General features: G+C 41.5%; 1 protein-coding gene across 4 annotated transcripts in view; it reads right to left on the bottom strand.

Moving 5' to 3' along the window:
• Positions 1-15,277, bottom strand: part of CCNY (cyclin Y) — a 188,338-nt gene that overhangs the window by 139,110 nt on the left and 33,951 nt on the right. The window contains exon 1 of one of the 4 annotated variants that reach the window (XM_019498523.2): positions 7,368-7,468. The exons of the other annotated variants lie outside the window; for them this stretch is intronic. The gene's annotated coding sequence lies outside the window, so the exon portion shown is untranslated. Of the gene's footprint in view, positions 1-7,367; positions 7,469-15,277 lie in introns of those variants that run through there. 4 annotated transcript variants of the gene reach the window in all.

Raw genomic sequence — 15,277 nt, 5'->3', positions numbered from 1 at the left:
AAAAGTGCCAGAAACATCGTTTGAAAATAATACACATTTAAAAAAAATGAAAGCAATCAAAATGATTCATACCCACAATCTGGCCACATTAGTGTTGTACAAATCAACTTTTGAATTTCTTTTTATTCCAGCTGTGCAACTAGAATTTCACAGCTTCTGGCTTTTAATTATATGTTAGATTGTTCAATGTTCAATAGGACAGCTAAAAATAAATCCTGTGTCCAAAACAAGGTAGCAGTACATCTAAAACCAACTTTCCCACCAGGCAACTTGCCAAGAAGAGAAAAAATTCCAAAGCCACAGACTTTCACATTTGTACACATGTACAACGCAGCCTGCATCTTCTTCCTTCATACTCACCTCCTAAAAACAAGGTGAGTACTGACATGCACAAGAAGCGAGATAAGGTTGAGTTACCTATCAGGACCTGTGATGCATCTAATCCTTTGTCTGCTGATAGAAAAGGAACACTGACAGGTAAGATGGGACAGTGGCCATAAGCACTCCTGCAAAGCATCACTGATCCTGTATTATGTCTGGCAGACTGCCCCAGCAAATAATTTGCAATGTAAAAATATGTGTTACATCCTCTTCTGGAAAGGAGCTAGAAAAGTCTAAAAACTTTGAACCAGTCTTCTGCCTGTAGGTTTCTGATGCAAAGCTCAACCAACCTGCTTCCCTCCAATAGCCATAGCCAGCTTAGAAGTGAAGTGAGTTTGTGGCATCAGTACTGGCATTTTGTGGCCAACAACTGTTTCTAAGCAGAACCTCCATCGTCCACCACAAACTGGCCCACATAACACAGCTACTTCCCTTATCCCCTCAAGGTCAGCAACAAAAAGGACCATGAAGAAAGCTAGCACTGCCAGCACATACTCTGTGAATTCTCCTGCTGGGACAAACCTGTAGGTCCCTGGCTAGAGGGTCTTGTGCCTCTACTCAGGGTCAGATGGATCAGGAAGAAATTTTACCCCAGTCAGACAGATTGGTATGGGCGGGCAGGCGGCGGTGCATTGCCTTCCTCTGTAGCAGGCAGGCATGGCCCTCTTCCAGGGATCTCTTGAGTATATACTAGTAACTTTTACAGCAGCAGCACACTGGCTATTGTGGTCTTGCTGCCCAGGTTAAGGCATTATGTCAGAGTTGACTGTGCAGTTTTGCTAAAAGGTTAGACAACGAATTTGTATAGGATGGTTTTGAGGCATGATCTTGCCTCAGGCAGGGATTTGGGACTAGAATGATGACTTCTGGAGGTCCCTTTCAGCCCTATTTCTCAATAATTCTATGAATATGTTATTTTCCTAGCGTGATTAATCCAGTGTCTTTCACAGGTACTATAAAAAAAAAAAGAATGCTTACGTCAAGTTAGTTATATTTTCCTGAGAATAAAAAAAGCAACTAGGCAAGCATTAATAAGACACTGTCTTTATCCACTGTATATTGTCAACTGTAGGATGTTCAAAACTGTGTAATCTTAGAGAAAGCCATCTTATCTTCATTTGTATGTTATCAAACCACAATACAACATTTTAACTAAACTCAGCAGATAACGTTATTTCTTCAAAACTCAAGCACCAGCTAAAAAGGGACATCGGTAAATAAAATAAATTCAATAAAAAAAATGACTTTTCTGTCAGAATCTTTAAATCAACATGGCTTGCACCATGCATTTATGTTACTATAACTAAAAGACATTAAGGGAAAAGCTGTTACAGTTTATCCTGTGCATCTGACAATACACTTCCTTCATAATCAGTTTTGTAGTTTTCTTCAATTATATAAAAGTCTATTATATGAGACAGAAAGCACATATAAATATCAGAAAACTGTAGTGGTAAAGCTACTAGCATTGCCAAGGGATGCAGGGGCAAAGGAAATCTGACACTGCTTTCACTTTTATTCCTTTTCCCCTCCTTTCTCCTTCCTCTCCTTTCCTCCAAATTAACCTGAACTTGTTCAAAATTGGAGGCTACTACTGTGTCAAAACCACGATCTATTGTACTGGAAGTATTGTCTCCTTTTACTTCTCTGCCTGCATCCATCTGTTCTCTTGTCTTATTCGTAGCCTATAAGTTAATTGGGACAGAAACCATACTTTTGTTCCATTTACATAGAACCTAGCTTAATGGGCTTTTGATGCAAGGCTAGGGCTCCTAGATGCTATTTTAAAACAAGGCAACAAATTGAGTACTTCCTCTTGCAACTATCCAGTGTCACACAGGCCTAGAACTGATCTCGCAAAACTAGTAAGCTTTAAGTAGTATCAATGGCAGATCTTGTAGTGTAGTTCAAGTATAATTATCATAATATCTATCTGAGGGTACTCAATAACTACATCCACTACCTACCATTTGAATAGCAGACAGTCAAATGGTAATGAAATGGAATAAAGCAGTAGTTTGTCAACCTTTTTTATTTGCAGACCCCTTTGGAAATTTCAAATGGAGCTACAGACTCCTTTGAATTGTAAGTGTGAGTATTCACATACTTTTGATTGATCATAGTCTTTCATGGACCCCTTAACCACAGGCTGAAAGCTACTGAAATAAATGCTTCTCATTTTGCAAGTGAGAGGAAAAATAATGATCAACTAAGAGGAGGAAGATCAGTGATTTCACGGCAACTGTCCAATTACTTCCTGAAATCAAATATTAGAAATAAGCGCATCATACACTACTCTGGCCAGTAGTAAATGACATGAGAGATGAGATTAAGTTGGAAATAGAAGAGCCAGGTAACTCTGAAGTATTGACAGTATTATTTTGATAACGAATGGTTGCAATACGCAAGGGCTACTCCTGGCACATTTAATGTAATGTGATTTACTATCAAAGACATAATAGAATATCCATCAACTGGAAACTGAACCTAGACAAATTCAAACTAAGAATCGGGCATGAACTTTTAATTGTGCAGACTGGAACAACTTACCAATGTATGTGGCAGATACTTCATCAAATTACATTTAATGAAGCTTTAGTGAAGCCTTTAAATAAGACTGAAATCTTTCTAAAAGTTGTTATAGATCAACTAAAATTAAAGGACTTGCTGCAAGAATTATTTGGTCTGTGTACATGCATGACATGAAACACATGACAACGTGAAAGCAGTCAGACTATGAACAAGGCATTCAGCTGGTATAAAAACTGATAAAGTATTTATTTCCGCTAAGAATTTGGGTCTGCATCACTGCTTATTAAATAAAAGAAATGCAGTTTATATTAGACTGTGAAATGAGACTAACAGTGGAATACATGCCAGGAGCCCAGCATTTCACCAGTGGATCAAACCAAATTAAATACAGAATGCCCCAGGAACATATCTGTAATCTCTTTAACAGTAATGTTTGTTTCAGGACTGTACTTGCAAAAATGACTTTAGGGGTATAATAGTGTATTTATAAGATTTATAAGCCTAAAAAAGATTTAAAGTGAAAGGTATAGCTTTTATGGTCTTTAAGCAGAAATAAAAGAGAAGACACAGAGTGAGGTCCCCAATGGAGTTAGACACAGGTTCAACTGCCTTTCCAAGGTGCTTATCATCTTAACTCACTTAACTGAAGGCAGGATTTGCTAGACAATTTTCTTTAAACAATGGGGACCTAAATATCTTCCTGAGTTTTATGCAATATAGTCGAAACGTTACTGCAACCCAACAGAGGACAACACTGAAATACCACGTTCCATTTTGATCCCCTCTCATATAGCACGAGAGAGATCTGACAAGAAGAATCACCAAGGAGGATCCCCCAGCAGAGATCCCCTAAAGCAGGGGTGGGCAAAATATGGCCCACAGGCTGAAGGAGCCACAGGCCCCCTATAAGCCATGGCCCTAAGCTACTCTTCTGCAAGCCAGAGCCTCCATGCAGGAGGTGCAGATCTGGTTGTTAAGCAACCACTCCACCAAAGCCCAGCCTGGCCTGATACAGCCCAGCCCCAAGCTGGGGGCACTGGAGACAAGAAGCCTCTGCCTGGATGAGGCTTTGCATGGCCACCCCAGGGCTGTTCCCCGCCTCCCTTCCTGTGAGCATGGACATGCAAGCAAGGGCCCCACTAGGCCAGAGGCCAGGAACTCCTATTGGGGGAAAGGAGGCAGGAGTGTTGGGAGCCATGTGCTATGGAACATGAGGCCAGCTCAGCCAGGCCCTAAGAGTGCAGGATCGGCATGCTATGGGGCTGGGTGGAACTGGCCCCGCACATTGCTACCACATACATCCAGGGACTGGGGTGGGAGCTGCACACTATGGGGGCCAGGTAGGGCTGGCCCTGCTCATTGCCACTACTTGCAGCTGAGTATTCAGGTGGGAGTGCAGGGAGCTGCATGCCATGGGGTCAGGGGGAGGAGTGGTCCCACATGTTGTTACCATGTGCAAATCTAGGGACTAGCACACTCTGGGGACTCTGAGGAGCCGCCCCACACACACACGTTCCTCTACCCCCCCAACAAACCCACACATCCTGACCCTCTCCCACAGCCCCCACCCCAACCACATACCCCACACCCCTCTACAACCCACCCACCATACATACATCCACTTCTTCAGCCACACAACTCCTGACACTAAATACAAGAGAAAGTTTTGAGCTAGTATGCAAATCACCTCGAGATACACTATGAAAACACACATGAATCAGGACAAAGATATTTTTAAATAAAATTAAAATAAGTTATAGTAGATGTTTGGTATTTTTTATATATAATTTGGTTTTTTTCCTGGTTTCAAGATGGCAACCCCCCCCCCCACCAAGTACTTCCAAGGGCAGGAACTTCCAGTCCCATGATGGTAACCAGTACACCTGTCAAGGAGCAGGGCTAACCTTGCAGCCCTCAACAGCTCACCAAAACTCGTTAAGCAGCCCTCCAGCTGAAATAATTGCCACAAGGAAACAACTGCAAAGATTTCTTCACAGTGTATTTCTCCCTGTTCAGTTCTTATTCACCTTGTTCTAGGATGCCACATAAGGTGAGGACTGTATTTCCTAGAACAGTTTAAGAAAGAGATCAAACTATTTACAGGCATCTGTAAGATCAACTGAAAAATGTCAGGAATTGGAGAAACAGCATTTACCATTGTCTCAGTACAAGAGCACAACACTGACTCCAAGTTACAAATACTGTAATAAGTTTTACAGTGCACTATGCACCTGAGTGCCTCAATCAACTTGAAGCCATTAGTAGCACATGCTCATGTTAGTAGAGGACTGCAGCACTTCTGTATGTGTAATAAATGGTGTAGCATTTTCTTCTTCATAGCAAATGAACATCAATTCATCTCTCTCTGAAACAGAACAGGGCTTTTAGAGCCCCATCCTGCTTCAACTGAGGTAAACAGCAACTCTCTCACTGGCTCTCAGCATGCAGGTGCAGACTGATCAAATCTCACACCAGAAAACAAAAGTATCACATTTATTTGTGTTCACAGTTCTTGAGTCATGGTTAGGAGGTATTTATTTATGATGTATATGTTAATCTGAAATAAAATACCATTATAAGCAATATGATAAAAATAAAGTTCATTCTAGTTCGTTCTTCTAGATTTTTTCAATTTTCTATTAATAGAAACAGGATACACATAAAATACAATACAACTAATAATGAACTCTCTTGGATTGATCTGGTATAAAATATACAAAAAAATGCATACATTGGAATATTTGCATGAGCTCAAATCATTCATAACAGAATAAGTTTAACTGAAGACTATTAAAAAATGTTCATGTTATAAAATTCTTTTAAGTGGTAAAATCTCCCATGCAAATCACCTAAAATAGTAATTTAAGGATATCAAAAAGAATAGATTAAAAAGAAAGGAAAAATAAAATCACCCTGGCACGTCTTTCCCTTTCAGCTACTAGCCTGCCTTTATTTTTCCACTTTTTCCAAAATGCAAACTCTCCAGGGTTGCAAATGTCTTGCGATCTGCATCTTCAGTATTGAGCGTGTAACAAATACCACACAATAAACAGAAGTTAATTATAGAGTTGTTTCCCCTAAGATGCTCTCAAAACCACCATTTTTGTTAGTGGGGGAAGAGAAAGAGAGGAAGCTGGGGGAGTAAAAGACAAGCACTATTTTGATCACTTAAATACTTAAGATGTGTGTATGTTTTGATCACAAGTCAATACACACTGCAGAGCTGCAGCTGTTTGGAACAGTTCTTTGCTTCTTTCAAAATATAGCAAGGATATTTTTATTATAACCATGCAATATGAACAACTAACAGATTATTTTATTATTATTTAAGACAGCTTTCTTCCCAGTTTTATAGCTTGCTGATGTCCAACTAGATGAGCTATGCACAGAAGGCGCAGTTCATCACATTCTCAATTGCACTTCTGTCATTTGTTTCACAGCTCCTGGAAATCAGTGTCCTTTTTCCATGATGCAGTAAAGTACAGGAGATAAATTCCCAGGTTGGGGAAGGCATCAGGGAACTTCTACAGCTAATTATATATTGTTAACAGACTACAGCAGGAAAACAATTTTTACATTGTAATTCCTAGTTTTAATGGAGTTATTTATGTTGCTGCTCTGAAGAGCAGACCAGTTATCAAAGACACTGCCAGACAGCTGAAACAAAAATATTAAAGCAGTCAGCCATATCTGGATCCCATGCAACAGGAACAGTACAGGTTGCTCCCTGGCTCTGCCAGCCTTCAGAATTGCAAGAAAGATGTGCACCCACAATTTCTCACAAACACATCTAAGAACAGTCTACCAGCTAGCTACAAAAACTGTGAGATTCAGTTTCACCACCCAAGTAAACTAGGAAAACTGTCATAAGCCTTAGCAAAGGGGACATTTTAAATGATTTAAAAATATAACTTTAATTCATACCTAATAGCATCTTTTCACAGTTCAGCTGCATCAAACCCAAAAACCATCAGAAGCTGCACTTTCAAACAATGCCTAAAGTAAGGCATTGAAATGAAAGAGGCTTGATGCACTGGGCAGCTGCAGCTTCTACTGAAATAGGAAATGCTTGATTCACTTTCAGAAATGAGGCCACTTTGATTTAGATGCCTAATTTATGGCACTCAAACTTGAGAACATGTCTCTAGCTTTCGACTAAGATGCCAAAACAGCTATCTTTTGCAAGCACACACAAAAACACTGTACAAACATGTAATATACAGTAAAAACAAATGGAGGGAAATGGAGGGGTCGGGGAAAAAAAAATTTAGGAAGAAAAAAAACAAAACACAGGTATTAAACTATTCATTTTTAACAGCTAACAGCACATCAGAGATTAAGATAAAAAACAATATGTTCTACTATTTCAGTGTGCAGGGGCACTAACATTTGACATCCAGTAATAACTGCCATTTTAAAAAAAGGTCACCAAAAAGCATCAGTTGCCCACCTACCTTTATGTAGCCATGAGCCATTGACCCAAAATTCTAATTTTACAGAAGTTAATGATAGAATAGCACTGATTTTTCTTCACACTTCAAAGTGCTGAGAAAGCATGTTAGTACTCATTTTGCAATCATGAGTACAGAAGCACAGTGGTCAGCCACCTGAAAAAGAAAAATAATTGGGACTAGCTTCTCTGGATTAGCTTGGCTCTATAATCAAAAAGCTAAAGTGTTACTGAACCACATAAGGTGGAACTTGGGCAAGTTGAAAAACATTTTAAATTTAATAAAAAGTGTGTGGTGGTCTCAGCTTCAGTCTCTAGAAAGCATCACTAAAATTCAGTGTATTTAATGTAGAACACCTGACCATTTGTGGTAAAGATCATAGTAAGAATAATACTGTGCTTCTCTGAACAAGAATATCTGTAGGAGACTGCTGGAAACCTTACAGTAGAGTTGGCTCTATATAACAATCCTCAGTTGGTTCTCTACTCCTTAAACCTCCTCTCTCTTCTCCTCCCAGGGTATAATTAGACTGGTTTATAATTTATGTCACTTGAGTTAAACTGCATATGGTAAAGTAGCAGCTATGATGAGTAAATACCAAAGCTTACGTTTAAAAAACAACAACAAAAACCCACACATTAAGACTGAAACAAAGCTAAGAGGTTGGGGGGGGGAGAGGAAGGGAAGAGAGAGAAGACTAATTTGGCTTTACCTCTGTCTGCCTTAATTAAGAGTTTTCTAGTATTAAGTATAGTAAGAATTTTTATATATATATATATATATATATATATATATATATATATATATAAAATAAAATCCTAAGTCTGTCAGTCTGTAACGCTTTATTCGCACTCCGATTGGCTGTGTGCCCTACACAGAAAGGGAAAGACAGCAGAGTGCTACCATGACAGTGGGGACTGAGGAGCTGGAGGGGAGGGGGGCAAGAGGGGGGTCCCCCTCCCCTGCTCCTTGCAGGCAGAGAGGGACAATGGGGACTGAAGTACTGCCATAATAGAAGTGGGAGGGCAAAGCCAGCAGCTTTGACCCCCCACCCCCCAGGTCTGCTCCTTGGAGCCAGGAGCCACCACCCCTCCAGCCCCCACAACAATAGCTGGCAGGGAGGGGCAACAGCAGGGACCAGGGGAGGGAGGGCTTACAGTCTGAAGTGGCAGGGGGGAGAATTGTACACAAAACCAAAAGGTCAGGGTTAGGCAGCACAAAGGGCAGCTAGCAATCGAGACAGCAGCCACAGCTGTTTCCCTCCTCCCTCACCAGCATCAGTACCGAGGGGTGGAGCCTCTCCACCAAAACAGCACCAAAGGGTGGGGCCACCAGGAAACGTCCACATACTTGGCTCTCCACATTGTGAATGGGCTGCAAAAAACCCTTTGTCTTGCCATGGTTTAGGTAGGTCTCTAACATATCGTGCCATGGAAATGTTGTGGCTTTTTAAGCAAGGAGCATCTCCAGATGGCAATAAGTACAATGTGTGTACCTAACTCATAACTGCTCCACAGAAATAATGGGATCAATTCTGGTCCTGGGGCTGAGACCCAGGATCCGCTAATTGTGGGTCCTAGCCCCAGGACCACACAGGAGTCTTGAACTGGCTTTGGTGTGGTCCTGGGGCAGAGATTGAAAATCAGCTGATTGTCAGTTCCAGCCCCTACATCACACAGGTCTTTAACCAGCTCTGGCACAGTGCTGGGACTGGGACAGACAATCAGCTGATAGTCCATCCCAGTAGCCCACCATACCAGTCTTGAACCAGCTTTAGTGCAGTCCCAGTGCCAGCCCAACAATCAGTTGATTGTCAGCACCAGCGCCCCCCCCCCCCCACAGCCATGATGGAGCTTTGAACTGGTTCCAGTGAAATCCCAGGCCTGGAACCAAAGATCAGATGATCATCTGGTTTGCGACTCCAATGTGCTGCACTGGCCAAGACTGACAATCCTCAATTGTAGTAAGCATTACTGTGCAACCGTCCAGAACACATTCTAACTTCAGCTCAGCAATGCTTCCCACGATCTCAGATAAAACAAGTACTAAATGTCCTATGCAATAAGGCCCCTGCAAATCACTGGAATATGGTAACATACTGAAGTGAATACATGCTAAGAAGTTAGTAAAATAGATCATCCTCACCTGAAAGGGACCAATTTAGCAATGCCATGACGGGACATGACACTACACTGCTTGAACATGTTTGCTTGCATTTTCACTGAACACGTGACATACCCTAGCAAACTAACTTTAATGTGCCACAGCCATACCCTCAGAAATCCTAAAGTAAAACAGCAAACATACAAAGAGTTATGTATGTGGCTGTATGACCAGGGCATAAGCAAATTACTAACCAGGGTTTATTTTCAAGAACATTAAAAAAGTGCATGCAACTTAATAATATACCCCATTACTCCCCAACAACATTTCCCAAGCCACCACCACAGCAGCTGCAAAATGCAACCATCACCACTCAGTCCTAAAATACTACCACCCATTAAAATAAAGCACTTGAAAACAAATCACTTATTTTTATCAAATCCAATTTTTTACTTAGTTTTTAATTTTATGTACATTATAGCAAGTTTTTCCTTTTAAAGATGCAACTGATTAAAACGAAACTGAATCCAACAGAAAATATGTTAAGGCCTAAGATGATTATAAAAGTTCTTAAAACATTTAAAATGAAAAAAATAAGCATTCCAAATTCAGGACCTTCTATCAGTATCACTGAGTTGCAGGCTTTGTGCTTGAATATATAAAGAAAGAATACAGGGGGAAAACATTTAACCTTTAAGCTCAAACTTTATGAAAATAGTACAGCAGATCACAAGCTGATTAAAAGGTATGATTTCCTAGGGAAAGTCAGGTGCTGTGCTGTCAGTACAAGAAACTGATGAAGTCACCACAGGCATCTGTACCTGGACCCTGACTCTAGAAGACAACAGATGCATCTCATCAGGATCATTCACTGAAGCCACCTAGGTCATCTCATGCTCCTAACTAGCCCAGATGCTTGACACACATCAAGCATAAGGTAACAATTTAACAACTATACAATTGCCCATTTGCCATCATCTCACATACTAGAACGTAAAATATTAAAGGAATCTAAAAAAAAATGAGTTACAAAATTACTTAAATAAATGTATATGGCTATCTAGGTAGCAAAAATATGTACCAAACAGTATAAATGATCTATCCAGCTACAAATGCATAAGGACACTTCCCTGCCATACACCTGGAAGCATGCATGCAGCTACTACCACCATGGAGCCTCAGCTGCTCACAGCATGTGGCAGGCAGGCTGCAAACAGCAGCACCAGGGTCTGGAGCCCCAGCCTGGCTCCATGGCCAGCGGTGGCTGCTTGCATGCCACAGGGTGTACAGCAGGCCAGCTAGAGGCAGTGCAACCCCAACGCCTTTTCCACTGTGTTCAGAGGTACACATGCAGACACTGCCGCCTACAGAGCCAGGCCAGGGCTCCAAACCTCAGTGCAGCTGCTTCCAGCCTGCCCATTGCCTGCCACAGAGCCCAGGCTGCTCACAGCAGGCAGCTGTGACGCTGCAAGCCACTGCACCCGGAGCCCAGCTCATTACCAGCAGTGGCTGCGCACCTTGGGGAGCATGGTGGGGAAACAGCAGGGGCTGGACTGCTACAACAAGTAACAGCCCCTTGCAGTTCCCACACCATCCACCCCCAGCATGCTAACATCTTCCAAGTACAGGATGCAGGGTTTTTTGGCACTCAGTTGAACAACATTACTACTCCTCAATTTAAACTGTGGTTTCTATTTGGTGATTGAAACCAATCTACGTGGATACAGAATAGCTAAAGAACACAAAAGGACTGTAGTCTCCCAAATTCAAAGCACTCCTGTAGAAATCTCACCCAGCTCTAAACTCTTCCTTTCTCAAAATCACTTTTGTACTGCTCCCCCCACACCACACAGCTCAACTGCTGCACCTAAACTAACATAGAGCTGCAACTCATTGCCTGGAGCAGTAATGCTCAACATTTTGGCCTCCTGGGCCAGATGAATGGTGCAGGGCAAGTCCACAGCAGCCTAAATCAGACCTCACGCACCAGGATCAGACCCACGCACTCAGCTCTGACCCCTGGGCTCAGTACCATCGCTGCCCAGCCCTGCATACTTGATCTAGCACACAGAACCAAGGCCCCAGAGCTCCCTACAGACCTGTGGGGAGCCCCATGCACCAGATAACATAGCAGCAGGGGCTGCATCTAGCCCAGAGGCCAGTGATTAAGCACCTCTGGCCTGGAGCAATGATTCTCAAATAGGGTGCCACAACACCTGGGGTGCCTTGAGATCCTTTTGAGGGTGTTGCAAGGAGCCACATGACATTAGCAGTGGTGGGTGTGCAAAAAATGATTCACAAGATAAACCAAGATTTCAAAAGGGAGTCCACAGTGCTAAAAACATTCTGGCCTGGTTTGACCTTTTCTGTTACAAAGAACTCAGAAAAGTTGCTCTATTATTTTTCCACAGTCAAAAAACAAGTGTGAACTAAGAGCCTGCATTTTCTGAGAGGCATCTTGAATCTACAAACAGCTGCAAACCATTGGCTAGAGACTGGATGGGGCTAATACTGCTGCTCAACTCACTGAAACAAGCTAGCCACTCATCCTGTTTCCACTCTCCCCACCTTTTTTTTTTTTTTCCTGCCAGTGTTGCTCACTCAGCTATCATTCCAGAACAGCAGCCCTAAAATCCCTGGCCTCAGTTTTGTGGGCCTATTGATGTGTATTACCCTGATGGCAAGATCTGACGCACAAAATTTAAAAAACACCACTCACATTGAATCTGTTGCTTGTAGTTCAACCAGTTAATCGCAGCTATAGCCATGAAAAAAAAAACTAGACAAGTCAACAAAGAGTTAATGAACACTTTTTTTTTTTTCCTTCTTTTGTGCTCACTTTATATTGCCACCCAGTTTTCTTTCCACCTTTTCAGTACAGGCTCCTGACCAGTGTTCTCACCAATTTTACTCTGCTTGCTTTCCCACAAGAGCTGGCTGGGAATGCTGGATACTATCCAACAGCCATTGCGTCAGCTGCATCATCCGAACATCCTCTCCAGATTTTCCTCCCCTGTGCACAGCAAACTTCCCCTACGATCCTGCACTCATCCCCTCTGCCTCTATATAGGATAAGCAGACAGCCTACAAAGATGTTCTACAAACAACAGGTGAATATTAACTCGTTAATAAATGGTGTAGGCTTTTTAGTTGGAAGTGTAAAAGAAAACAAAAAACAACCAATCTGATCAACAAAAAGAGGAACTAGAATTTAAAAAAATGCAGACTGAGCACATGCAAACCAGAAATATGGCCAGTGTGAATCCTACTGAAGTATACCTTGCAAGGTTACCAGCAAAGTTTTTGCCATCTTTCTGCTGATACAGTAAGAAAGGGCTCTTCCTTTGCGACTGCAAGTGAACTTAAAGAGGAAGCTAGGGGAGCCAAATGTTTCAGCTACAAAATCCAGTCCCCCAGCCTCATAAGCCAAAAGAAAAAGAGCAAAACTACTTCAATTCCTCTTTCCCTCCTTCCTCATACCAGTGCTAGGATTTTATGCGTATCTGACTGAAAAAGAGCCAGGGCTGGATTGCATCTTCGGATGTGTTTTAGTTAGACTTTTTCAAACTGACAGAAAAAGCAAAACTTCAAAGGGGGAAAGCATTTTGAAGGAGTGACCATGCGCAGGCAAGAAAGGTCAAACTCAAGCATTCTGTAGCAGAAGAGTTCAAAGTAAGTAAATATATCTGATCAAACCCAAAGAAGATCTGTTAAAGGTCTGGATTATTCAGAATTAAGCTTTCCTAACAAAGAAGCAAAGATATAGATCCCAAATAAACACCCCAAATAAGAGGTCACCCACACTCATTTGGCAAACATACCACCCTCTCTCTACAGGGTAGGAGCCATTCTAAAAGAAAATTTCATTTACAATCTTCCAAAGAAATTTAATTTAAAATCTTCCAAGCATAAGCAACAAGCAATTGATGACTAATGTCATCTTATGACACTGGGAAAGACTTGCCTATTGAAAAGATCTCCAAGACTTGCAATCAATCAATCTACTCCTAAGAAATGAGAATCTGTGATTTACTTTCTTTAACCTTAAACATAATTTATGTGCTTGACTAATCAAGTAAGCCATTCCTTCATATCTCCTATTGCTCAAGACAAGAAGAATCATGGCTACAGTTTATATACATAACACTGCCACAGCATCATTAAAATATTGAACAGTATTTCTAATAATTTTTTCAAAAGCTAACAAAATCCAAATATGAACAGTTTTATCATCTAGCCCCATATCTGAAAACACTGGGAAGGGTACCGGGGCTTAATTCACACTAACCTACACAACCATTTTAGAGAACAAAATTCTATGAAAGTCTCCTGTCAAACAAGTTCAATACAGCAACCCTAGCTATAATACATATTCTGAAGTTGTTTTTATTGAACAAAATAATATTGCATCACTCCTACTTCATTAAGTAGCCACCAGTTCAATTTGGCTCATATTGCTTTCCATAATGGGAATAACTGATACATTGCCCCCATTTGCTTATAAACTTTGTGGGTTTTTGAGATTAAAACCTCCACGTTCACTAACCATCACAGATAAGAACTTATTCATGCTTACCTTATCAGGAGACCATGAACTTGGACAGCTCTCTCTCAGCTGCGCACCTGTTGCTCATGATTTTTTCTTAAAACAAGCTTGGAAAGAGCAGCTTTTCTACAGCTCCTGCTTTTTCCACTATCAGTCAGCCCCAATTGTAACATGAGATATGCCATAAACTCCTTTACACTAACTAGTTTGCACCTGGCAGTTCTTCAGTGCTGCAATCTGCCATAATATATGCATGACCAACCAATCCATTTAAAATCTGAAGAGGATGAAATGAAAAGATTGACAAGAGCATTTTCCTAGATGCATCTCAGTTTTAGGACAGAATATGCTAACTTCATAGGTTAATCATGTTGAGACAACCCGCTCCTACAATTTCTAAATTCAGGATTGCATTTATTGCTCATGGCACACTTGATATACATGTAGGACAGAAGAGTACCTGGGCACTTCTGCACCCAGGGTGACAAAGGCAGTGTCAGTGACTGCCCTCCCAGTAGTGGTGATGCAAGTTGGACTGAGCACAGCAGCTGCTGCTATTTTTGTGCCTCACCCCCAACTTGGTACCTGGGGCTGGTGCCTTAGTAGCCCCTCTCAGCTGTGCTACTGGGAGAGATTTTCCCCAAATTCTGACTGCTCACAGAGTTTGTACAGCTCGGAGCATACATGAACAGAACGCTCCAAGGCAAAGAACACAAAGAGAAGTAGGTGACTCAGTTCAGAACAATTCTCCCCTTATGCAAGCCACAAATAGTGCATGCCAAGGAAATTAGGAGCAGATTTCAGGCTTTGGGAATCCTCACATTATATATAAAGCTTCTCCCCCACACAAAACAAATGATTCAAGGATAGAAAGGAAAAATGGCTATTCAAAAATGTGCCAATCTAAACTGACATCAGGCGAGAGCCAAATTCTCCCTCACGCTGGCCATCTGAATTTCTCTTCAGTATTTAAGAGGTTACCTGTCACTCAAATTATTTATTCGCCTTATGCCTGACAATGTGCAGCTACATGCAAGTGTCTACCTTTGGATTCAATGCAGCCTCTCTACTAAGATTTCCTACTTATCCCAGGCACATTTCAGAAAGAAAAAACTGTGGCAAGGTTTGCTTTTGTTTTGTAAACTAATCAGACCATGTTTCAGTCTTGTTTGACCAGTCATAAAGGCTAAGTACACCTTCCAGCCTTTTGGCCACTGCCAAAGGGAAGGGATGAAAGCTGGGAGAGAGGCACTTAGAGACTTCC

The sequence above is a fragment of the Alligator mississippiensis genome, chromosome 5, assembly GCF_030867095.1.
Source record: "Alligator mississippiensis isolate rAllMis1 chromosome 5, rAllMis1, whole genome shotgun sequence".
NCBI classification, from domain to species: Eukaryota; Metazoa; Chordata; order Crocodylia; family Alligatoridae; genus Alligator; species Alligator mississippiensis.
Note: the sequence above shows the minus strand (reverse complement) of the source record. Positions and strands in the feature narration are given on the sequence as shown.